Source organism: Mytilus galloprovincialis, unplaced genomic scaffold (assembly GCF_965363235.1).
Source record: "Mytilus galloprovincialis unplaced genomic scaffold, xbMytGall1.hap1.1 HAP1_SCAFFOLD_232, whole genome shotgun sequence".
In the NCBI taxonomy this organism is placed as follows: domain Eukaryota; kingdom Metazoa; phylum Mollusca; class Bivalvia; order Mytilida; family Mytilidae; genus Mytilus; species Mytilus galloprovincialis.
This window is the reverse complement of record NW_027468154.1, coordinates 805-25,551: the sequence shown is the minus strand read 5'-3', so window position 1 is coordinate 25,551 and position 24,747 is coordinate 805. Positions and strand designations below refer to the sequence as shown.

Sequence of the window (24,747 nt, the reverse complement as noted above, 5' to 3'; positions counted from 1 at the left end):
TTCTTTTTAGGAACGAGAATACATTAATACACTGACATGTGCTGTTATAAATACAAGCAAGCGACAACAAAAATATTACATTACAAGAAAAGAAAAGAACTTTTTAGAGAACAGACATAAAAAAAAAAAAAAAAAAGAAAATGCAACTTATTTTACATGCACGAGAAGTAGAATGATTTACAACAATGAGTAAAACTATACAATTTACGCAAACTCCTTAAATAAGAAAGATATATAGAAAAAGTACACATGTAGTGCTCAGTGAAAAGCATTAGAGAATATTTTACTGGGGCTGTTTCGCAGGCTATTGAAGGGAAAGCTATTTTTCTATTTTAATTTTCTCCCCAAACAGGGGAGTGAGCCGATCCTGGAGGTACTGCAATACCAGGCCAACTCGTGGCAAGAGCGGTGCAAGCACCTAACATCTCACCTAGTTGCAAAAATCAGTTTAATATCGAAGTACCCACATGGGGTACGTATCAGATATTAAGCTGATAAGAACAGATACTACACTTTGATCTTAGCCAAAAGGCCGAGAAGCGATACTCAAATCTTTCCGAGTTTCCAAAGCCTACAAATCCTATTTCTTACTCAAACACGGTGTTTTAATTTTAACCAAAGCTACACAAATTTTGCAAATTTATATACAAAAAGCACACGAAACACGAGATCTTGATTTGCTTCAAATACCTGACAGCATGAAACGATTTCTGCATGACAAAACGGGTGTGAAAATAAAAAGCGGCTTGTGAAATACGACAAGTCGCGAGAATACATTTTTAAACGTATATCATACGTTTACGTATTTAATCTTAATCGAACGAAATAACATGATCATGTTGATTCATCCTAGGTCCGACGAACGCAGTTTTTAAAGCCTAGGAAATTTCATTAATCAGAAAATAAATTCAACGCTTTTTCACAATCAGCACGGACTTTTCACTGTCTCGTTTAGTTGACACAAACATAAACAGTTCACCTGTTCTATTTTTTAAAGGAATTGACCGGTACAGCAATTTTTAAATAAATTTTAGAAGGAGGAAAAAACTTACCGGCCGACTGCAGTTTCCATCGTTTGCCCTCGTTCTGAGGCGACGTCGCTATTAACGATGATTGAAACAGTAGAAGGGGACGTAATTCTTTTCCCCGCGTTTTTCCGTAACGCTAAAAATTTATAGAGTTTCTTTTTAGGAACGAGAATACATTAATACACTGACATGTGCTGTTATAAATACAAGCAAGCGACAACAAAAATATTACATTACAAGAAAAGAAAAGAACTTTTTAGAGAACAGACATAAAAAAAAAAAAAAAAAAGAAAATGCAACTTATTTTACATGCACGAGAAGTAGAATGATTTACAACAATGAGTAAAACTATACAATTTACGCAAACTCCTTAAATAAGAAAGATATATAGAAAAAGTACACATGTAGTGCTCAGTGAAAAGCATTAGAGAATATTTTACTGGGGCTGTTTCGCAGGCTATTGAAGGGAAAGCTATTTTTCTATTTTAATTTTCTCCCCAAACAGGGGAGTGAGCCGATCCTGGAGGTACTGCAATACCAGGCCAACTCGTGGCAAGAGCGGTGCAAGCACCTAACATCTCACCTAGTTGCAAAAATCAGTTTAATATCGAAGTACCCACATGGGGTACGTATCAGATATTAAGCTGATAAGAACAGATACTACACTTTGATCTTAGCCAAAAGGCCGAGAAGCGATACTCAAATCTTTCCGAGTTTCCAAAGCCTACAAATCCTATTTCTTACTCAAACACGGTGTTTTAATTTTAACCAAAGCTACACAAATTTTGCAAATTTATATACAAAAAGCACACGAAACACGAGATCTTGATTTGCTTCAAATACCTGACAGCATGAAACGATTTCTGCATGACAAAACGGGTGTGAAAATAAAAAGCGGCTTGTGAAATACGACAAGTCGCGAGAATACATTTTTAAACGTATATCATACGTTTACGTATTTAATCTTAATCGAACGAAATAACATGATCATGTTGATTCATCCTAGGTCCGACGAACGCAGTTTTTAAAGCCTAGGAAATTTCATTAATCAGAAAATAAATTCAACGCTTTTTCACAATCAGCACGGACTTTTCACTGTCTCGTTTAGTTGACACAAACATAAACAGTTCACCTGTTCTATTTTTTAAAGGAATTGACCGGTACAGCAATTTTTAAATAAATTTTAGAAGGAGGAAAAAACTTACCGGCCGACTGCAGTTTCCATCGTTTGCCCTCGTTCTGAGGCGACGTCGCTATTAACGATGATTGAAACAGTAGAAGGGGACGTAATTCTTTTCCCCGCGTTTTTCCGTAACGCTAAAAATTTATAGAGTTTCTTTTTAGGAACGAGAATACATTAATACACTGACATGTGCTGTTATAAATACAAGCAAGCGACAACAAAAATATTACATTACAAGAAAAGAAAAGAACTTTTTAGAGAACAGACATAAAAAAAAAAAAAAAAAAGAAAATGCAACTTATTTTACATGCACGAGAAGTAGAATGATTTACAACAATGAGTAAAACTATACAATTTACGCAAACTCCTTAAATAAGAAAGATATATAGAAAAAGTACACATGTAGTGCTCAGTGAAAAGCATTAGAGAATATTTTACTGGGGCTGTTTCGCAGGCTATTGAAGGGAAAGCTATTTTTCTATTTTAATTTTCTCCCCAAACAGGGGAGTGAGCCGATCCTGGAGGTACTGCAATACCAGGCCAACTCGTGGCAAGAGCGGTGCAAGCACCTAACATCTCACCTAGTTGCAAAAATCAGTTTAATATCGAAGTACCCACATGGGGTACGTATCAGATATTAAGCTGATAAGAACAGATACTACACTTTGATCTTAGCCAAAAGGCCGAGAAGCGATACTCAAATCTTTCCGAGTTTCCAAAGCCTACAAATCCTATTTCTTACTCAAACACGGTGTTTTAATTTTAACCAAAGCTACACAAATTTTGCAAATTTATATACAAAAAGCACACGAAACACGAGATCTTGATTTGCTTCAAATACCTGACAGCATGAAACGATTTCTGCATGACAAAACGGGTGTGAAAATAAAAAGCGGCTTGTGAAATACGACAAGTCGCGAGAATACATTTTTAAACGTATATCATACGTTTACGTATTTAATCTTAATCGAACGAAATAACATGATCATGTTGATTCATCCTAGGTCCGACGAACGCAGTTTTTAAAGCCTAGGAAATTTCATTAATCAGAAAATAAATTCAACGCTTTTTCACAATCAGCACGGACTTTTCACTGTCTCGTTTAGTTGACACAAACATAAACAGTTCACCTGTTCTATTTTTTAAAGGAATTGACCGGTACAGCAATTTTTAAATAAATTTTAGAAGGAGGAAAAAACTTACCGGCCGACTGCAGTTTCCATCGTTTGCCCTCGTTCTGAGGCGACGTCGCTATTAACGATGATTGAAACAGTAGAAGGGGACGTAATTCTTTTCCCCGCGTTTTTCCGTAACGCTAAAAATTTATAGAGTTTCTTTTTAGGAACGAGAATACATTAATACACTGACATGTGCTGTTATAAATACAAGCAAGCGACAACAAAAATATTACATTACAAGAAAAGAAAAGAACTTTTTAGAGAACAGACATAAAAAAAAAAAAAAAAAAGAAAATGCAACTTATTTTACATGCACGAGAAGTAGAATGATTTACAACAATGAGTAAAACTATACAATTTACGCAAACTCCTTAAATAAGAAAGATATATAGAAAAAGTACACATGTAGTGCTCAGTGAAAAGCATTAGAGAATATTTTACTGGGGCTGTTTCGCAGGCTATTGAAGGGAAAGCTATTTTTCTATTTTAATTTTCTCCCCAAACAGGGGAGTGAGCCGATCCTGGAGGTACTGCAATACCAGGCCAACTCGTGGCAAGAGCGGTGCAAGCACCTAACATCTCACCTAGTTGCAAAAATCAGTTTAATATCGAAGTACCCACATGGGGTACGTATCAGATATTAAGCTGATAAGAACAGATACTACACTTTGATCTTAGCCAAAAGGCCGAGAAGCGATACTCAAATCTTTCCGAGTTTCCAAAGCCTACAAATCCTATTTCTTACTCAAACACGGTGTTTTAATTTTAACCAAAGCTACACAAATTTTGCAAATTTATATACAAAAAGCACACGAAACACGAGATCTTGATTTGCTTCAAATACCTGACAGCATGAAACGATTTCTGCATGACAAAACGGGTGTGAAAATAAAAAGCGGCTTGTGAAATACGACAAGTCGCGAGAATACATTTTTAAACGTATATCATACGTTTACGTATTTAATCTTAATCGAACGAAATAACATGATCATGTTGATTCATCCTAGGTCCGACGAACGCAGTTTTTAAAGCCTAGGAAATTTCATTAATCAGAAAATAAATTCAACGCTTTTTCACAATCAGCACGGACTTTTCACTGTCTCGTTTAGTTGACACAAACATAAACAGTTCACCTGTTCTATTTTTTAAAGGAATTGACCGGTACAGCAATTTTTAAATAAATTTTAGAAGGAGGAAAAAACTTACCGGCCGACTGCAGTTTCCATCGTTTGCCCTCGTTCTGAGGCGACGTCGCTATTAACGATGATTGAAACAGTAGAAGGGGACGTAATTCTTTTCCCCGCGTTTTTCCGTAACGCTAAAAATTTATAGAGTTTCTTTTTAGGAACGAGAATACATTAATACACTGACATGTGCTGTTATAAATACAAGCAAGCGACAACAAAAATATTACATTACAAGAAAAGAAAAGAACTTTTTAGAGAACAGACATAAAAAAAAAAAAAAAAAAGAAAATGCAACTTATTTTACATGCACGAGAAGTAGAATGATTTACAACAATGAGTAAAACTATACAATTTACGCAAACTCCTTAAATAAGAAAGATATATAGAAAAAGTACACATGTAGTGCTCAGTGAAAAGCATTAGAGAATATTTTACTGGGGCTGTTTCGCAGGCTATTGAAGGGAAAGCTATTTTTCTATTTTAATTTTCTCCCCAAACAGGGGAGTGAGCCGATCCTGGAGGTACTGCAATACCAGGCCAACTCGTGGCAAGAGCGGTGCAAGCACCTAACATCTCACCTAGTTGCAAAAATCAGTTTAATATCGAAGTACCCACATGGGGTACGTATCAGATATTAAGCTGATAAGAACAGATACTACACTTTGATCTTAGCCAAAAGGCCGAGAAGCGATACTCAAATCTTTCCGAGTTTCCAAAGCCTACAAATCCTATTTCTTACTCAAACACGGTGTTTTAATTTTAACCAAAGCTACACAAATTTTGCAAATTTATATACAAAAAGCACACGAAACACGAGATCTTGATTTGCTTCAAATACCTGACAGCATGAAACGATTTCTGCATGACAAAACGGGTGTGAAAATAAAAAGCGGCTTGTGAAATACGACAAGTCGCGAGAATACATTTTTAAACGTATATCATACGTTTACGTATTTAATCTTAATCGAACGAAATAACATGATCATGTTGATTCATCCTAGGTCCGACGAACGCAGTTTTTAAAGCCTAGGAAATTTCATTAATCAGAAAATAAATTCAACGCTTTTTCACAATCAGCACGGACTTTTCACTGTCTCGTTTAGTTGACACAAACATAAACAGTTCACCTGTTCTATTTTTTAAAGGAATTGACCGGTACAGCAATTTTTAAATAAATTTTAGAAGGAGGAAAAAACTTACCGGCCGACTGCAGTTTCCATCGTTTGCCCTCGTTCTGAGGCGACGTCGCTATTAACGATGATTGAAACAGTAGAAGGGGACGTAATTCTTTTCCCCGCGTTTTTCCGTAACGCTAAAAATTTATAGAGTTTCTTTTTAGGAACGAGAATACATTAATACACTGACATGTGCTGTTATAAATACAAGCAAGCGACAACAAAAATATTACATTACAAGAAAAGAAAAGAACTTTTTAGAGAACAGACATAAAAAAAAAAAAAAAAAAGAAAATGCAACTTATTTTACATGCACGAGAAGTAGAATGATTTACAACAATGAGTAAAACTATACAATTTACGCAAACTCCTTAAATAAGAAAGATATATAGAAAAAGTACACATGTAGTGCTCAGTGAAAAGCATTAGAGAATATTTTACTGGGGCTGTTTCGCAGGCTATTGAAGGGAAAGCTATTTTTCTATTTTAATTTTCTCCCCAAACAGGGGAGTGAGCCGATCCTGGAGGTACTGCAATACCAGGCCAACTCGTGGCAAGAGCGGTGCAAGCACCTAACATCTCACCTAGTTGCAAAAATCAGTTTAATATCGAAGTACCCACATGGGGTACGTATCAGATATTAAGCTGATAAGAACAGATACTACACTTTGATCTTAGCCAAAAGGCCGAGAAGCGATACTCAAATCTTTCCGAGTTTCCAAAGCCTACAAATCCTATTTCTTACTCAAACACGGTGTTTTAATTTTAACCAAAGCTACACAAATTTTGCAAATTTATATACAAAAAGCACACGAAACACGAGATCTTGATTTGCTTCAAATACCTGACAGCATGAAACGATTTCTGCATGACAAAACGGGTGTGAAAATAAAAAGCGGCTTGTGAAATACGACAAGTCGCGAGAATACATTTTTAAACGTATATCATACGTTTACGTATTCAATCTTAATCGAACGAAATAACATGATCATGTTGATTCATCCTAGGTCCGACGAACGCAGTTTTTAAAGCCTAGGAAATTTCATTAATCAGAAAATAAATTCAACGCTTTTTCACAATCAGCACGGACTTTTCACTGTCTCGTTTAGTTGACACAAACATAAACAGTTCACCTGTTCTATTTTTTAAAGGAATTGACCGGTACAGCAATTTTTAAATAAATTTTAGAAGGAGGAAAAAACTTACCGGCCGACTGCAGTTTCCATCGTTTGCCCTCGTTCTGAGGCGACGTCGCTATTAACGATGATTGAAACAGTAGAAGGGGACGTAATTCTTTTCCCCGCGTTTTTCCGTAACGCTAAAAATTTATAGAGTTTCTTTTTAGGAACGAGAATACATTAATACACTGACATGTGCTGTTATAAATACAAGCAAGCGACAACAAAAATATTACATTACAAGAAAAGAAAAGAACTTTTTAGAGAACAGACATAAAAAAAAAAAAAAAAAAGAAAATGCAACTTATTTTACATGCACGAGAAGTAGAATGATTTACAACAATGAGTAAAACTATACAATTTACGCAAACTCCTTAAATAAGAAAGATATATAGAAAAAGTACACATGTAGTGCTCAGTGAAAAGCATTAGAGAATATTTTACTGGGGCTGTTTCGCAGGCTATTGAAGGGAAAGCTATTTTTCTATTTTAATTTTCTCCCCAAACAGGGGAGTGAGCCGATCCTGGAGGTACTGCAATACCAGGCCAACTCGTGGCAAGAGCGGTGCAAGCACCTAACATCTCACCTAGTTGCAAAAATCAGTTTAATATCGAAGTACCCACATGGGGTACGTATCAGATATTAAGCTGATAAGAACAGATACTACACTTTGATCTTAGCCAAAAGGCCGAGAAGCGATACTCAAATCTTTCCGAGTTTCCAAAGCCTACAAATCCTATTTCTTACTCAAACACGGTGTTTTAATTTTAACCAAAGCTACACAAATTTTGCAAATTTATATACAAAAAGCACACGAAACACGAGATCTTGATTTGCTTCAAATACCTGACAGCATGAAACGATTTCTGCATGACAAAACGGGTGTGAAAATAAAAAGCGGCTTGTGAAATACGACAAGTCGCGAGAATACATTTTTAAACGTATATCATACGTTTACGTATTTAATCTTAATCGAACGAAATAACATGATCATGTTGATTCATCCTAGGTCCGACGAACGCAGTTTTTAAAGCCTAGGAAATTTCATTAATCAGAAAATAAATTCAACGCTTTTTCACAATCAGCACGGACTTTTCACTGTCTCGTTTAGTTGACACAAACATAAACAGTTCACCTGTTCTATTTTTTAAAGGAATTGACCGGTACAGCAATTTTTAAATAAATTTTAGAAGGAGGAAAAAACTTACCGGCCGACTGCAGTTTCCATCGTTTGCCCTCGTTCTGAGGCGACGTCGCTATTAACGATGATTGAAACAGTAGAAGGGGACGTAATTCTTTTCCCCGCGTTTTTCCGTAACGCTAAAAATTTATAGAGTTTCTTTTTAGGAACGAGAATACATTAATACACTGACATGTGCTGTTATAAATACAAGCAAGCGACAACAAAAATATTACATTACAAGAAAAGAAAAGAACTTTTTAGAGAACAGACATAAAAAAAAAAAAAAAAAAGAAAATGCAACTTATTTTACATGCACGAGAAGTAGAATGATTTACAACAATGAGTAAAACTATACAATTTACGCAAACTCCTTAAATAAGAAAGATATATAGAAAAAGTACACATGTAGTGCTCAGTGAAAAGCATTAGAGAATATTTTACTGGGGCTGTTTCGCAGGCTATTGAAGGGAAAGCTATTTTTCTATTTTAATTTTCTCCCCAAACAGGGGAGTGAGCCGATCCTGGAGGTACTGCAATACCAGGCCAACTCGTGGCAAGAGCGGTGCAAGCACCTAACATCTCACCTAGTTGCAAAAATCAGTTTAATATCGAAGTACCCACATGGGGTACGTATCAGATATTAAGCTGATAAGAACAGATACTACACTTTGATCTTAGCCAAAAGGCCGAGAAGCGATACTCAAATCTTTCCGAGTTTCCAAAGCCTACAAATCCTATTTCTTACTCAAACACGGTGTTTTAATTTTAACCAAAGCTACACAAATTTTGCAAATTTATATACAAAAAGCACACGAAACACGAGATCTTGATTTGCTTCAAATACCTGACAGCATGAAACGATTTCTGCATGACAAAACGGGTGTGAAAATAAAAAGCGGCTTGTGAAATACGACAAGTCGCGAGAATACATTTTTAAACGTATATCATACGTTTACGTATTTAATCTTAATCGAACGAAATAACATGATCATGTTGATTCATCCTAGGTCCGACGAACGCAGTTTTTAAAGCCTAGGAAATTTCATTAATCAGAAAATAAATTCAACGCTTTTTCACAATCAGCACGGACTTTTCACTGTCTCGTTTAGTTGACACAAACATAAACAGTTCACCTGTTCTATTTTTTAAAGGAATTGACCGGTACAGCAATTTTTAAATAAATTTTAGAAGGAGGAAAAAACTTACCGGCCGACTGCAGTTTCCATCGTTTGCCCTCGTTCTGAGGCGACGTCGCTATTAACGATGATTGAAACAGTAGAAGGGGACGTAATTCTTTTCCCCGCGTTTTTCCGTAACGCTAAAAATTTATAGAGTTTCTTTTTAGGAACGAGAATACATTAATACACTGACATGTGCTGTTATAAATACAAGCAAGCGACAACAAAAATATTACATTACAAGAAAAGAAAAGAACTTTTTAGAGAACAGACATAAAAAAAAAAAAAAAAAAGAAAATGCAACTTATTTTACATGCACGAGAAGTAGAATGATTTACAACAATGAGTAAAACTATACAATTTACGCAAACTCCTTAAATAAGAAAGATATATAGAAAAAGTACACATGTAGTGCTCAGTGAAAAGCATTAGAGAATATTTTACTGGGGCTGTTTCGCAGGCTATTGAAGGGAAAGCTATTTTTCTATTTTAATTTTCTCCCCAAACAGGGGAGTGAGCCGATCCTGGAGGTACTGCAATACCAGGCCAACTCGTGGCAAGAGCGGTGCAAGCACCTAACATCTCACCTAGTTGCAAAAATCAGTTTAATATCGAAGTACCCACATGGGGTACGTATCAGATATTAAGCTGATAAGAACAGATACTACACTTTGATCTTAGCCAAAAGGCCGAGAAGCGATACTCAAATCTTTCCGAGTTTCCAAAGCCTACAAATCCTATTTCTTACTCAAACACGGTGTTTTAATTTTAACCAAAGCTACACAAATTTTGCAAATTTATATACAAAAAGCACACGAAACACGAGATCTTGATTTGCTTCAAATACCTGACAGCATGAAACGATTTCTGCATGACAAAACGGGTGTGAAAATAAAAAGCGGCTTGTGAAATACGACAAGTCGCGAGAATACATTTTTAAACGTATATCATACGTTTACGTATTTAATCTTAATCGAACGAAATAACATGATCATGTTGATTCATCCTAGGTCCGACGAACGCAGTTTTTAAAGCCTAGGAAATTTCATTAATCAGAAAATAAATTCAACGCTTTTTCACAATCAGCACGGACTTTTCACTGTCTCGTTTAGTTGACACAAACATAAACAGTTCACCTGTTCTATTTTTTAAAGGAATTGACCGGTACAGCAATTTTTAAATAAATTTTAGAAGGAGGAAAAAACTTACCGGCCGACTGCAGTTTCCATCGTTTGCCCTCGTTCTGAGGCGACGTCGCTATTAACGATGATTGAAACAGTAGAAGGGGACGTAATTCTTTTCCCCGCGTTTTTCCGTAACGCTAAAAATTTATAGAGTTTCTTTTTAGGAACGAGAATACATTAATACACTGACATGTGCTGTTATAAATACAAGCAAGCGACAACAAAAATATTACATTACAAGAAAAGAAAAGAACTTTTTAGAGAACAGACATAAAAAAAAAAAAAAAAAAGAAAATGCAACTTATTTTACATGCACGAGAAGTAGAATGATTTACAACAATGAGTAAAACTATACAATTTACGCAAACTCCTTAAATAAGAAAGATATATAGAAAAAGTACACATGTAGTGCTCAGTGAAAAGCATTAGAGAATATTTTACTGGGGCTGTTTCGCAGGCTATTGAAGGGAAAGCTATTTTTCTATTTTAATTTTCTCCCCAAACAGGGGAGTGAGCCGATCCTGGAGGTACTGCAATACCAGGCCAACTCGTGGCAAGAGCGGTGCAAGCACCTAACATCTCACCTAGTTGCAAAAATCAGTTTAATATCGAAGTACCCACATGGGGTACGTATCAGATATTAAGCTGATAAGAACAGATACTACACTTTGATCTTAGCCAAAAGGCCGAGAAGCGATACTCAAATCTTTCCGAGTTTCCAAAGCCTACAAATCCTATTTCTTACTCAAACACGGTGTTTTAATTTTAACCAAAGCTACACAAATTTTGCAAATTTATATACAAAAAGCACACGAAACACGAGATCTTGATTTGCTTCAAATACCTGACAGCATGAAACGATTTCTGCATGACAAAACGGGTGTGAAAATAAAAAGCGGCTTGTGAAATACGACAAGTCGCGAGAATACATTTTTAAACGTATATCATACGTTTACGTATTTAATCTTAATCGAACGAAATAACATGATCATGTTGATTCATCCTAGGTCCGACGAACGCAGTTTTTAAAGCCTAGGAAATTTCATTAATCAGAAAATAAATTCAACGCTTTTTCACAATCAGCACGGACTTTTCACTGTCTCGTTTAGTTGACACAAACATAAACAGTTCACCTGTTCTATTTTTTAAAGGAATTGACCGGTACAGCAATTTTTAAATAAATTTTAGAAGGAGGAAAAAACTTACCGGCCGACTGCAGTTTCCATCGTTTGCCCTCGTTCTGAGGCGACGTCGCTATTAACGATGATTGAAACAGTAGAAGGGGACGTAATTCTTTTCCCCGCGTTTTTCCGTAACGCTAAAAATTTATAGAGTTTCTTTTTAGGAACGAGAATACATTAATACACTGACATGTGCTGTTATAAATACAAGCAAGCGACAACAAAAATATTACATTACAAGAAAAGAAAAGAACTTTTTAGAGAACAGACATAAAAAAAAAAAAAAAAAAGAAAATGCAACTTATTTTACATGCACGAGAAGTAGAATGATTTACAACAATGAGTAAAACTATACAATTTACGCAAACTCCTTAAATAAGAAAGATATATAGAAAAAGTACACATGTAGTGCTCAGTGAAAAGCATTAGAGAATATTTTACTGGGGCTGTTTCGCAGGCTATTGAAGGGAAAGCTATTTTTCTATTTTAATTTTCTCCCCAAACAGGGGAGTGAGCCGATCCTGGAGGTACTGCAATACCAGGCCAACTCGTGGCAAGAGCGGTGCAAGCACCTAACATCTCACCTAGTTGCAAAAATCAGTTTAATATCGAAGTACCCACATGGGGTACGTATCAGATATTAAGCTGATAAGAACAGATACTACACTTTGATCTTAGCCAAAAGGCCGAGAAGCGATACTCAAATCTTTCCGAGTTTCCAAAGCCTACAAATCCTATTTCTTACTCAAACACGGTGTTTTAATTTTAACCAAAGCTACACAAATTTTGCAAATTTATATACAAAAAGCACACGAAACACGAGATCTTGATTTGCTTCAAATACCTGACAGCATGAAACGATTTCTGCATGACAAAACGGGTGTGAAAATAAAAAGCGGCTTGTGAAATACGACAAGTCGCGAGAATACATTTTTAAACGTATATCATACGTTTACGTATTTAATCTTAATCGAACGAAATAACATGATCATGTTGATTCATCCTAGGTCCGACGAACGCAGTTTTTAAAGCCTAGGAAATTTCATTAATCAGAAAATAAATTCAACGCTTTTTCACAATCAGCACGGACTTTTCACTGTCTCGTTTAGTTGACACAAACATAAACAGTTCACCTGTTCTATTTTTTAAAGGAATTGACCGGTACAGCAATTTTTAAATAAATTTTAGAAGGAGGAAAAAACTTACCGGCCGACTGCAGTTTCCATCGTTTGCCCTCGTTCTGAGGCGACGTCGCTATTAACGATGATTGAAACAGTAGAAGGGGACGTAATTCTTTTCCCCGCGTTTTTCCGTAACGCTAAAAATTTATAGAGTTTCTTTTTAGGAACGAGAATACATTAATACACTGACATGTGCTGTTATAAATACAAGCAAGCGACAACAAAAATATTACATTACAAGAAAAGAAAAGAACTTTTTAGAGAACAGACATAAAAAAAAAAAAAAAAAAGAAAATGCAACTTATTTTACATGCACGAGAAGTAGAATGATTTACAACAATGAGTAAAACTATACAATTTACGCAAACTCCTTAAATAAGAAAGATATATAGAAAAAGTACACATGTAGTGCTCAGTGAAAAGCATTAGAGAATATTTTACTGGGGCTGTTTCGCAGGCTATTGAAGGGAAAGCTATTTTTCTATTTTAATTTTCTCCCCAAACAGGGGAGTGAGCCGATCCTGGAGGTACTGCAATACCAGGCCAACTCGTGGCAAGAGCGGTGCAAGCACCTAACATCTCACCTAGTTGCAAAAATCAGTTTAATATCGAAGTACCCACATGGGGTACGTATCAGATATTAAGCTGATAAGAACAGATACTACACTTTGATCTTAGCCAAAAGGCCGAGAAGCGATACTCAAATCTTTCCGAGTTTCCAAAGCCTACAAATCCTATTTCTTACTCAAACACGGTGTTTTAATTTTAACCAAAGCTACACAAATTTTGCAAATTTATATACAAAAAGCACACGAAACACGAGATCTTGATTTGCTTCAAATACCTGACAGCATGAAACGATTTCTGCATGACAAAACGGGTGTGAAAATAAAAAGCGGCTTGTGAAATACGACAAGTCGCGAGAATACATTTTTAAACGTATATCATACGTTTACGTATTTAATCTTAATCGAACGAAATAACATGATCATGTTGATTCATCCTAGGTCCGACGAACGCAGTTTTTAAAGCCTAGGAAATTTCATTAATCAGAAAATAAATTCAACGCTTTTTCACAATCAGCACGGACTTTTCACTGTCTCGTTTAGTTGACACAAACATAAACAGTTCACCTGTTCTATTTTTTAAAGGAATTGACCGGTACAGCAATTTTTAAATAAATTTTAGAAGGAGGAAAAAACTTACCGGCCGACTGCAGTTTCCATCGTTTGCCCTCGTTCTGAGGCGACGTCGCTATTAACGATGATTGAAACAGTAGAAGGGGACGTAATTCTTTTCCCCGCGTTTTTCCGTAACGCTAAAAATTTATAGAGTTTCTTTTTAGGAACGAGAATACATTAATACACTGACATGTGCTGTTATAAATACAAGCAAGCGACAACAAAAATATTACATTACAAGAAAAGAAAAGAACTTTTTAGAGAACAGACATAAAAAAAAAAAAAAAAAAGAAAATGCAACTTATTTTACATGCACGAGAAGTAGAATGATTTACAACAATGAGTAAAACTATACAATTTACGCAAACTCCTTAAATAAGAAAGATATATAGAAAAAGTACACATGTAGTGCTCAGTGAAAAGCATTAGAGAATATTTTACTGGGGCTGTTTCGCAGGCTATTGAAGGGAAAGCTATTTTTCTATTTTAATTTTCTCCCCAAACAGGGGAGTGAGCCGATCCTGGAGGTACTGCAATACCAGGCCAACTCGTGGCAAGAGCGGTGCAAGCACCTAACATCTCACCTAGTTGCAAAAATCAGTTTAATATCGAAGTACCCACATGGGGTACGTATCAGATATTAAGCTGATAAGAACAGATACTACACTTTGATCTTAGCCAAAAGGCCGAGAAGCGATACTCAAATCTTTCCGAGTTTCCAAAGCCTACAAATCCTATTTCTTACTCAAACACGGTGTTTTAATTTTAACCAAAGCTACACAAATTTTGCAAATTTATATACAAAAAGCACACGAAACACGAGATCTTGATTTGCTTCAAATACCTGACAGCATGAAACGATTTCTGCATGACAAAACGGGTGTGAAAATAAAAAGCGGCTTGTGAAATACGACAAGTCGCGAGAATACATTTTTAAACGTATATCATACGTTTACGTATTTAATCTTAATCGAACGAAATAACATGATCATGTTGATTCATCCTAGGTCCGACGAACGCAGTTTTTAAAGCCTAGGAAATTTCATTAATCAGAAAATAAATTCAACGCTTTTTCACAATCAGCACGGACTTTTCACTGTCTCGTTTAGTTGACACAAACATAAACAGTTCACCTGTTCTATTTTTTAAAGGAATTGACCGGTACAGCAATTTTTAAATAAATTTTAGAAGGAGGAAAAAACTTACCGGCCGACTGCAGTTTCCATCGTTTGCCCTCGTTCTGAGGCGACGTCGCTATTAACGATGATTGAAACAGTAGAAGGGGACGTAATTCTTTTCCCCGCGTTTTTCCGTAACGCTAAAAATTTATAGAGTTTCTTTTTAGGAACGAGAATACATTAATACACTGACATGTGCTGTTATAAATACAAGCAAGCGACAACAAAAATATTACATTACAAGAAAAGAAAAGAACTTTTTAGAGAACAGACATAAAAAAAAAAAAAAAAAAGAAAATGCAACTTATTTTACATGCACGAGAAGTAGAATGATTTACAACAATGAGTAAAACTATACAATTTACGCAAACTCCTTAAATAAGAAAGATATATAGAAAAAGTACACATGTAGTGCTCAGTGAAAAGCATTAGAGAATATTTTACTGGGGCTGTTTCGCAGGCTATTGAAGGGAAAGCTATTTTTCTATTTTAATTTTCTCCCCAAACAGGGGAGTGAGCCGATCCTGGAGGTACTGCAATACCAGGCCAACTCGTGGCAAGAGCGGTGCAAGCACCTAACATCTCACCTAGTTGCAAAAATCAGTTTAATATCGAAGTACCCACATGGGGTACGTATCAGATATTAAGCTGATAAGAACAGATACTACACTTTGATCTTAGCCAAAAGGCCGAGAAGCGATACTCAAATCTTTCCGAGTTTCCAAAGCCTACAAATCCTATTTCTTACTCAAACACGGTGTTTTAATTTTAACCAAAGCTACACAAATTTTGCAAATTTATATACAAAAAGCACACGAAACACGAGATCTTGATTTGCTTCAAATACCTGACAGCATGAAACGATTTCTGCATGACAAAACGGGTGTGAAAATAAAAAGCGGCTTGTGAAATACGACAAGTCGCGAGAATACATTTTTAAACGTATATCATACGTTTACGTATTTAATCTTAATCGAACGAAATAACATGATCATGTTGATTCATCCTAGGTCCGACGAACGCAGTTTTTAAAGCCTAGGAAATTTCATTAATCAGAAAATAAATTCAACGCTTTTTCACAATCAGCACGGACTTTTCACTGTCTCGTTTAGTTGACACAAACATAAACAGTTCACCTGTTCTATTTTTTAAAGGAATTGACCGGTACAGCAATTTTTAAATAAATTTTAGAAGGAGGAAAAAACTTACCGGCCGACTGCAGTTTCCATCGTTTGCCCTCGTTCTGAGGCGACGTCGCTATTAACGATGATTGAAACAGTAGAAGGGGACGTAATTCTTTTCCCCGCGTTTTTCCGTAACGCTAAAAATTTATAGAGTTTCTTTTTAGGAACGAGAATACATTAATACACTGACATGTGCTGTTATAAATACAAGCAAGCGACAACAAAAATATTACATTACAAGAAAAGAAAAGAACTTTTTAGAGAACAGACATAAAAAAAAAAAAAAAAAAGAAAATGCAACTTATTTTACATGCACGAGAAGTAGAATGATTTACAACAATGAGTAAAACTATACAATTTACGCAAACTCCTTAAATAAGAAAGATATATAGAAAAAGTACACATGTAGTGCTCAGTGAAAAGCATTAGAGAATATTTTACTGGGGCTGTTTCGCAGGCTATTGAAGGGAAAGCTATTTTTCTATTTTAATTTTCTCCCCAAACAGGGGAGTGAGCCGATCCTGGAGGTACTGCAATACCAGGCCAACTCGTGGCAAGAGCGGTGCAAGCACCTAACATCTCACCTAGTTGCAAAAATCAGTTTAATATCGAAGTACCCACATGGGGTACGTATCAGATATTAAGCTGATAAGAACAGATACTACACTTTGATCTTAGCCAAAAGGCCGAGAAGCGATACTCAAATCTTTCCGAGTTTCCAAAGCCTACAAATCCTATTTCTTACTCAAACACGGTGTTTTAATTTTAACCAAAGCTACACAAATTTTGCAAATTTATATACAAAAAGCACACGAAACACGAGATCTTGATTTGCTTCAAATACCTGACAGCATGAAACGATTTCTGCATGACAAAACGGGTGTGAAAATAAAAAGCGGCTTGTGAAATACGACAAGTCGCGAGAATACATTTTTAAACGTATATCATACGTTTACGTATTTAATCTTAATCGAACGAAATAACATGATCATGTTGATTCATCCTAGGTCCGACGAACGCAGTTTTTAAAGCCTAGGAAATTTCATTAATCAGAAAATAAATTCAACGCTTTTTCACAATCAGCACGGACTTTTCACTGTCTCGTTTAGTTGACACAAACATAAACAGTTCACCTGTTCTATTTTTTAAAGGAATTGACCGGTACAGCAATTTTTAAATAAATTTTAGAAGGAGGAAAAAACTTACCGGCCGACTGCAGTTTCCATCGTTTGCCCTCGTTCTGAGGCGACGTCGCTATTAACGATGATTGAAACAGTAGAAGGGGACGTAATTCTTTTCCCCGCGTTTTTCCGTAACGCTAAAAATTTATAGAGTTTCTTTTTAGGAACGAGAATACATTAATACACTGACATGTGCTGTTATAAATACAAGCAAGCGACAACAAAAATATTACATTACAAGAAAAGAAAAGAACTTTTTAGAGAACAGACATAAAAAAAAAAAAAAAAAAGAAAATGCAACTTATTTTACATGCACGAGAAGTAGAATGATTTACAACAATGAGTAAAACTATACAATTTACGCAAACTCCTTAAATAAGAAAGATATATAGAAAAAGTACACATGTAGTGCTCAGTGAAAAGCATTAGAGAATATTTTACTGGGGCTGTTTCGCAGGCTATTGAAGGGAAAGCTATTTTTCTATTTTAATTTTCTCCCCAAACAGGGGAGTGAGCCGATCCTGGAGGTACTGCAATACCAGGCCAACTCGTGGCAAGAGCGGTGCAAGCACCTAACATCTCACCTAGTTGCAAAAATCAGTTTAATATCGAAGTACCCACATGGGGTACGTATCAGATATTAAGCTGATAAGAACAGATACTACACTTTGATCTTAGCCAAAAGGCCGAGAAGCGATACTCAAATCTTTCCGAGTTTCCAAAGCCTACAAATCCTATTTCTTACTCAAACACGGTGTTTTAATTTTAACCAAAGCTACACAAATTTTGCAAATTTATATACAAAAAGCACACGAAACACGAGATCTTGATTTGCTTCAAATACCTGACAGCATGAAACGATTTCTGCATGACAAAACGGGTGTGAAAATAAAAAGCGGCTTGTGAAATACGACAAGTCGCGAGAATACATTTTTAAACGTATATCATACGTTTACGTATTTAATCTTAATCGAACGAAATAACATGATCATGTTGATTCATCCTAGGTCCGACGAACGCAGTTTTTAAAGCCTAGGAAATTTCATTAATCAGAAAATAAATTCAACGCTTTTTCACAATCAGCACGGACTTTTCACTGTCTCGTTTAGTTGACACAAACATAAACAGTTCACCTGTTCTATTTTTTAAAGGAATTGACCGGTACAGCAATTTTTAAATAAATTTTAGAAGGAGGAAAAAACTTACCGGCCGACTGCAGTTTCCATCGTTTGCCCTCGTTCTGAGGCGACGTCGCTATTAACGATGATTGAAACAGTAGAAGGGGACGTAATTCTTTTCCCCGCGTTTTTCCGTAACGCTAAAAATTTATAGAGTTTCTTTTTAGGAACGAGAATACATTAATACACTGACATGTGCTGTTATAAATACAAGCAAGCGACAACAAAAATATTACATTACAAGAAAAGAAAAGAACTTTTTAGAGAACAGACATAAAAAAAAAAAAAAAAAAGAAAATGCAACTTATTTTACATGCACGAGAAGTAGAATGATTTACAACAATGAGTAAAACTATACAATTTACGCAAACTCCTTAAATAAGAAAGATATATAGAAAAAGTACACATGTAGTGCTCAGTGAAAAGCATTAGAGAATATTTTACTGGGGCTGTTTCGCAGGCTATTGAAGGGAAAGCTATTTTTCTATTTTAATTTTCTCCCCAAACAGGGGAGTGAGCCGATCCTGGAGGTACTGCAATACCAGGCCAACTCGTGGCAAGAGCGGTGCAAGCACCTAACATCTCACCTAGTTGCAAAAATCAGTTTAATATCGAAGTACCCACATGGGGTACGTATCAGATATTAAGCTGATAAGAACAGATACTACACTTTGATCTTAGCCAAAAGGCCGAGAAGCGATACTCAAATCTTTCCGAGTTTCCAAAGCCTACAAATCCTATTTCTTACTCAAACACGGTGTTTTAATTTTAACCAAAGCTACACAAATTTTGCAAATTTATATACAAAAAGCACACGAAACACGAGATCTTGATTTGCTTCAAATACCTGACAGCATGAAACGATTTCTGCATGACAAAACGGGTGTGAAAATAAAAAGCGGCTTGTGAAATACGACAAGTCGCGAGAATACATTTTTAAACGTATATCATACGTTTACGTATTTAATCTTAATCGAACGAAATAACATGATCATGTTGATTCATCCTAGGTCCGACGAACGCAGTTTTTAAAGCCTAGGAAATTTCATTAATCAGAAAATAAATTCAACGCTTTTTCACAATCAGCACGGACTTTTCACTGTCTCGTTTAGTTGACACAAACATAAACAGTTCACCTGTTCTATTTTTTAAAGGAATTGACCGGTACAGCAATTTTTAAATAAATTTTAGAAGGAGGAAAAAACTTACCGGCCGACTGCAGTTTCCATCGTTTGCCCTCGTTCTGAGGCGACGTCGCTATTAACGATGATTGAAACAGTAGAAGGGGACGTAATTCTTTTCCCCGCGTTTTTCCGTAACGCTAAAAATTTATAGAGTTTCTTTTTAGGAACGAGAATACATTAATACACTGACATGTGCTGTTATAAATACAAGCAAGCGACAACAAAAATATTACATTACAAGAAAAGAAAAGAACTTTTTAGAGAACAGACATAAAAAAAAAAAAAAAAAAAGAAAATGCAACTTATTTTACATGCACGAGAAGTAGAATGATTTACAACAATGAGTAAAACTATACAATTTACGCAAACTCCTTAAATAAGAAAGATATATAGAAAAAGTACACATGTAGTGCTCAGTGAAAAGCATTAGAGAATATTTTACTGGGGCTGTTTCGCAGGCTATTGAAGGGAAAGCTATTTTTCTATTTTAATTTTCTCCCCAAACAGGGGAGTGAGCCGATCCTGGAGGTACTGCAATACCAGGCCAACTCGTGGCAAGAGCGGTGCAAGCACCTAACATCTCACCTAGTTGCAAAAATCAGTTTAATATCGAAGTACCCACATGGGGTACGTATCAGATATTAAGCTGATAAGAACAGATACTACACTTTGATCTTAGCCAAAAGGCCGAGAAGCGATACTCAAATCTTTCCGAGTTTCCAAAGCCTACAAATCCTATTTCTTACTCAAACACGGTGTTTTAATTTTAACCAAAGCTACACAAATTTTGCAAATTTATATACAAAAAGCACACGAAACACGAGATCTTGATTTGCTTCAAATACCTGACAGCATGAAACGATTTCTGCATGACAAAACGGGTGTGAAAATAAAAAGCGGCTTGTGAAATACGACAAGTCGCGAGAATACATTTTTAAACGTATATCATACGTTTACGTATTTAATCTTAATCGAACGAAATAACATGATCATGTTGATTCATCCTAGGTCCGACGAACGCAGTTTTTAAAGCCTAGGAAATTTCATTAATCAGAAAATAAATTCAACGCTTTTTCACAATCAGCACGGACTTTTCACTGTCTCGTTTAGTTGACACAAACATAAACAGTTCACCTGTTCTATTTTTTAAAGGAATTGACCGGTACAGCAATTTTTAAATAAATTTTAGAAGGAGGAAAAAACTTACCGGCCGACTGCAGTTTCCATCGTTTGCCCTCGTTCTGAGGCGACGTCGCTATTAACGATGATTGAAACAGTAGAAGGGGACGTAATTCTTTTCCCCGCGTTTTTCCGTAACGCTAAAAATTTATAGAGTTTCTTTTTAGGAACGAGAATACATTAATACACTGACATGTGCTGTTATAAATACAAGCAAGCGACAACAAAAATATTACATTACAAGAAAAGAAAAGAACTTTTTAGAGAACAGACATAAAAAAAAAAAAAAAAAAGAAAATGCAACTTATTTTACATGCACGAGAAGTAGAATGATTTACAACAATGAGTAAAACTATACAATTTACGCAAACTCCTTAAATAAGAAAGATATATAGAAAAAGTACACATGTAGTGCTCAGTGAAAAGCATTAGAGAATATTTTACTGGGGCTGTTTCGCAGGCTATTGAAGGGAAAGCTATTTTTCTATTTTAATTTTCTCCCCAAACAGGGGAGTGAGCCGATCCTGGAGGTACTGCAATACCAGGCCAACTCGTGGCAAGAGCGGTGCAAGCACCTAACATCTCACCTAGTTGCAAAAATCAGTTTAATATCGAAGTACCCACATGGGGTACGTATCAGATATTAAGCTGATAAGAACAGATACTACACTTTGATCTTAGCCAAAAGGCCGAGAAGCGATACTCAAATCTTTCCGAGTTTCCAAAGCCTACAAATCCTATTTCTTACTCAAACACGGTGTTTTAATTTTAACCAAAGCTACACAAATTTTGCAAATTTATATACAAAAAGCACACGAAACACGAGATCTTGATTTGCTTCAAATACCTGACAGCATGAAACGATTTCTGCATGACAAAACGGGTGTGAAAATAAAAAGCGGCTTGTGAAATACGACAAGTCGCGAGAATACATTTTTAAACGTATATCATACGTTTACGTATTTAATCTTAATCGAACGAAATAACATGATCATGTTGATTCATCCTAGGTCCGACGAACGCAGTTTTTAAAGCCTAGGAAATTTCATTAATCAGAAAATAAATTCAACGCTTTTTCACAATCAGCACGGACTTTTCACTGTCTCGTTTAGTTGACACAAACATAAACAGTTCACCTGTTCTATTTTTTAAAGGAATTGACCGGTACAGCAATTTTTAAATAAATTTTAGAAGGAGGAAAAAACTTACCGGCCGACTGCAGTTTCCATCGTTTGCCCTCGTTCTGAGGCGACGTCGCTATTAACGATGATTGAAACAGTAGAAGGGGACGTAATTCTTTTCCCCGCGTTTTTCCGTAACGCTAAAAATTTATAGAGTTTCTTTTTAGGAACGAGAATACATTAATACACTGACATGTGCTGTTATAAATACAAGCAAGCGACAACAAAAATATTACATTACAAGAAAAGAAAAGAACTTTTTAGAGAACAGACATAAAAAAAAAAAAAAAAAAGAAAATGCAACTTATTTTACATGCACGAGAAGTAGAATGATTTACAACAATGAGTAAAACTATACAATTTACGCAAACTCCTTAAATAAGAAAGATATATAGAAAAAGTACACATGTAGTGCTCAGTGAAAAGCATTAGAGAATATTTTACTGGGGCTGTTTCGCAGGCTATTGAAGGGAAAGCTATTTTTCTATTTTAATTTTCTCCCCAAACAGGGGAGTGAGCCGATCCTGGAGGTACTGCAATACCAGGCCAACTCGTGGCAAGAGCGGTGCAAGCACCTAACATCTCACCTAGTTGCAAAAATCAGTTTAATATCGAAGTACCCACATGGGGTACGTATCAGATATTAAGCTGATAAGAACAGATACTACACTTTGATCTTAGCCAAAAGGCCGAGAAGCGATACTCAAATCTTTCCGAGTTTCCAAAGCCTACAAATCCTATTTCTTACTCAAACACGGTGTTTTAATTTTAACCAAAGCTACACAAATTTTGCAAATTTATATACAAAAAGCACACGAAACACGAGATCTTGATTTGCTTCAAATACCTGACAGCATGAAACGATTTCTGCATGACAAAACGGGTGTGAAAATAAAAAGCGGCTTGTGAAATACGACAAGTCGCGAGAATACATTTTTAAACGTATATCATACGTTTACGTATTTAATCTTAATCGAACGAAATAACATGATCATGTTGATTCATCCTAGGTCCGACGAACGCAGTTTTTAAAGCCTAGGAAATTTCATTAATCAGAAAATAAATTCAACGCTTTTTCACAATCAGCACGGACTTTTCACTGTCTCGTTTAGTTGACACAAACATAAACAGTTCACCTGTTCTATTTTTTAAAGGAATTGACCGGTACAGCAATTTTTAAATAAATTTTAGAAGGAGGAAAAAACTTACCGGCCGACTGCAGTTTCCATCGTTTGCCCTCGTTCTGAGGCGACGTCGCTATTAACGATGATTGAAACAGTAGAAGGGGACGTAATTCTTTTCCCCGCGTTTTTCCGTAACGCTAAAAATTTATAGAGTTTCTTTTTAGGAACGAGAATACATTAATACACTGACATGTGCTGTTATAAATACAAGCAAGCGACAACAAAAATATTACATTACAAGAAAAGAAAAGAACTTTTTAGAGAACAGACATAAAAAAAAAAAAAAAAAGAAAATGCAACTTATTTTACATGCACGAGAAGTAGAATGATTTACAACAATGAGTAAAACTATACAATTTACGCAAACTCCTTAAATAAGAAAGATATATAGAAAAAGTACACATGTAGTGCTCAGTGAAAAGCATTAGAGAATATTTTACTGGGGCTGTTTCGCAGGCTATTGAAGGGAAAGCTATTTTTCTATTTTAATTTTCTCCCCAAACAGGGGAGTGAGCCGATCCTGGAGGTACTGCAATACCAGGCCAACTCGTGGCAAGAGCGGTGCAAGCACCTAACATCTCACCTAGTTGCAAAAATCAGTTTAATATCGAAGTACCCACATGGGGTACGTATCAGATATTAAGCTGATAAGAACAGATACTACACTTTGATCTTAGCCAAAAGGCCGAGAAGCGATACTCAAATCTTTCCGAGTTTCCAAAGCCTACAAATCCTATTTCTTACTCAAACACGGTGTTTTAATTTTAACCAAAGCTACACAAATTTTGCAAATTTATATACAAAAAGCACACGAAACACGAGATCTTGATTTGCTTCAAATACCTGACAGCATGAAACGATTTCTGCATGACAAAACGGGTGTGAAAATAAAAAGCGGCTTGTGAAATACGACAAGTCGCGAGAATACATTTTTAAACGTATATCATACGTTTACGTATTTAATCTTAATCGAACGAAATAACATGATCATGTTGATTCATCCTAGGTCCGACGAACGCAGTTTTTAAAGCCTAGGAAATTTCATTAATCAGAAAATAAATTCAACGCTTTTTCACAATCAGCACGGACTTTTCACTGTCTCGTTTAGTTGACACAAACATAAACAGTTCACCTGTTCTATTTTTTAAAGGAATTGACCGGTACAGCAATTTTTAAATAAATTTTAGAAGGAGGAAAAAACTTACCGGCCGACTGCAGTTTCCATCGTTTGCCCTCGTTCTGAGGCGACGTCGCTATTAACGATGATTGAAACAGTAGAA

General features: G+C 35.7%; 21 non-coding genes across 21 annotated transcripts; all 21 read right to left on the bottom strand.

The window, feature by feature from the left end:
• Window positions 1-351: 351 nt before the first annotated feature.
• Window positions 352-544, bottom strand: LOC143061147 (U2 spliceosomal RNA). The gene has a single exon (XR_012974328.1). It is a non-coding gene; the product is annotated as a U2 spliceosomal RNA (small nuclear RNA).
• A 988-nt stretch (window positions 545-1,532) lies between these two features.
• Window positions 1,533-1,725, bottom strand: LOC143061146 (U2 spliceosomal RNA). Its single transcript, XR_012974327.1, has one exon. It is a non-coding gene; the product is annotated as a U2 spliceosomal RNA (small nuclear RNA).
• A 988-nt stretch (window positions 1,726-2,713) lies between these two features.
• LOC143061145 (U2 spliceosomal RNA) lies at window positions 2,714-2,906 on the bottom strand. The gene has a single exon (XR_012974326.1). It is a non-coding gene; the product is annotated as a U2 spliceosomal RNA (small nuclear RNA).
• Window positions 2,907-3,894: 988 nt separating this feature from the next.
• On the bottom strand, window positions 3,895-4,087 carry LOC143061144 (U2 spliceosomal RNA). The gene has a single exon (XR_012974325.1). It is a non-coding gene; the product is annotated as a U2 spliceosomal RNA (small nuclear RNA).
• A 988-nt stretch (window positions 4,088-5,075) lies between these two features.
• On the bottom strand, window positions 5,076-5,268 carry LOC143061143 (U2 spliceosomal RNA). The gene has a single exon (XR_012974324.1). It is a non-coding gene; the product is annotated as a U2 spliceosomal RNA (small nuclear RNA).
• A 988-nt stretch (window positions 5,269-6,256) lies between these two features.
• On the bottom strand, window positions 6,257-6,449 carry LOC143061142 (U2 spliceosomal RNA). The gene has a single exon (XR_012974323.1). It is a non-coding gene; the product is annotated as a U2 spliceosomal RNA (small nuclear RNA).
• A 988-nt stretch (window positions 6,450-7,437) lies between these two features.
• Window positions 7,438-7,630, bottom strand: LOC143061141 (U2 spliceosomal RNA). The gene has a single exon (XR_012974322.1). It is a non-coding gene; the product is annotated as a U2 spliceosomal RNA (small nuclear RNA).
• Window positions 7,631-8,618: 988 nt separating this feature from the next.
• LOC143061138 (U2 spliceosomal RNA) lies at window positions 8,619-8,811 on the bottom strand. The gene has a single exon (XR_012974320.1). It is a non-coding gene; the product is annotated as a U2 spliceosomal RNA (small nuclear RNA).
• Window positions 8,812-9,799: 988 nt separating this feature from the next.
• On the bottom strand, window positions 9,800-9,992 carry LOC143061137 (U2 spliceosomal RNA). Its single transcript, XR_012974319.1, has one exon. It is a non-coding gene; the product is annotated as a U2 spliceosomal RNA (small nuclear RNA).
• A 988-nt stretch (window positions 9,993-10,980) lies between these two features.
• LOC143061136 (U2 spliceosomal RNA) lies at window positions 10,981-11,173 on the bottom strand. The gene has a single exon (XR_012974318.1). It is a non-coding gene; the product is annotated as a U2 spliceosomal RNA (small nuclear RNA).
• Window positions 11,174-12,161: 988 nt separating this feature from the next.
• On the bottom strand, window positions 12,162-12,354 carry LOC143061135 (U2 spliceosomal RNA). Its single transcript, XR_012974317.1, has one exon. It is a non-coding gene; the product is annotated as a U2 spliceosomal RNA (small nuclear RNA).
• Window positions 12,355-13,342: 988 nt separating this feature from the next.
• Window positions 13,343-13,535, bottom strand: LOC143061134 (U2 spliceosomal RNA). Its single transcript, XR_012974316.1, has one exon. It is a non-coding gene; the product is annotated as a U2 spliceosomal RNA (small nuclear RNA).
• Window positions 13,536-14,523: 988 nt separating this feature from the next.
• Window positions 14,524-14,716, bottom strand: LOC143061133 (U2 spliceosomal RNA). Its single transcript, XR_012974315.1, has one exon. It is a non-coding gene; the product is annotated as a U2 spliceosomal RNA (small nuclear RNA).
• Window positions 14,717-15,704: 988 nt separating this feature from the next.
• Window positions 15,705-15,897, bottom strand: LOC143061132 (U2 spliceosomal RNA). The gene has a single exon (XR_012974314.1). It is a non-coding gene; the product is annotated as a U2 spliceosomal RNA (small nuclear RNA).
• Window positions 15,898-16,885: 988 nt separating this feature from the next.
• LOC143061131 (U2 spliceosomal RNA) lies at window positions 16,886-17,078 on the bottom strand. The gene has a single exon (XR_012974313.1). It is a non-coding gene; the product is annotated as a U2 spliceosomal RNA (small nuclear RNA).
• A 988-nt stretch (window positions 17,079-18,066) lies between these two features.
• Window positions 18,067-18,259, bottom strand: LOC143061130 (U2 spliceosomal RNA). Its single transcript, XR_012974312.1, has one exon. It is a non-coding gene; the product is annotated as a U2 spliceosomal RNA (small nuclear RNA).
• Window positions 18,260-19,247: 988 nt separating this feature from the next.
• LOC143061129 (U2 spliceosomal RNA) lies at window positions 19,248-19,440 on the bottom strand. Its single transcript, XR_012974311.1, has one exon. It is a non-coding gene; the product is annotated as a U2 spliceosomal RNA (small nuclear RNA).
• A 989-nt stretch (window positions 19,441-20,429) lies between these two features.
• On the bottom strand, window positions 20,430-20,622 carry LOC143061161 (U2 spliceosomal RNA). The gene has a single exon (XR_012974341.1). It is a non-coding gene; the product is annotated as a U2 spliceosomal RNA (small nuclear RNA).
• Window positions 20,623-21,610: 988 nt separating this feature from the next.
• Window positions 21,611-21,803, bottom strand: LOC143061160 (U2 spliceosomal RNA). The gene has a single exon (XR_012974340.1). It is a non-coding gene; the product is annotated as a U2 spliceosomal RNA (small nuclear RNA).
• Window positions 21,804-22,791: 988 nt separating this feature from the next.
• On the bottom strand, window positions 22,792-22,984 carry LOC143061151 (U2 spliceosomal RNA). The gene has a single exon (XR_012974332.1). It is a non-coding gene; the product is annotated as a U2 spliceosomal RNA (small nuclear RNA).
• A 987-nt stretch (window positions 22,985-23,971) lies between these two features.
• Window positions 23,972-24,164, bottom strand: LOC143061140 (U2 spliceosomal RNA). Its single transcript, XR_012974321.1, has one exon. It is a non-coding gene; the product is annotated as a U2 spliceosomal RNA (small nuclear RNA).
• Window positions 24,165-24,747: the final 583 nt, after the last annotated feature.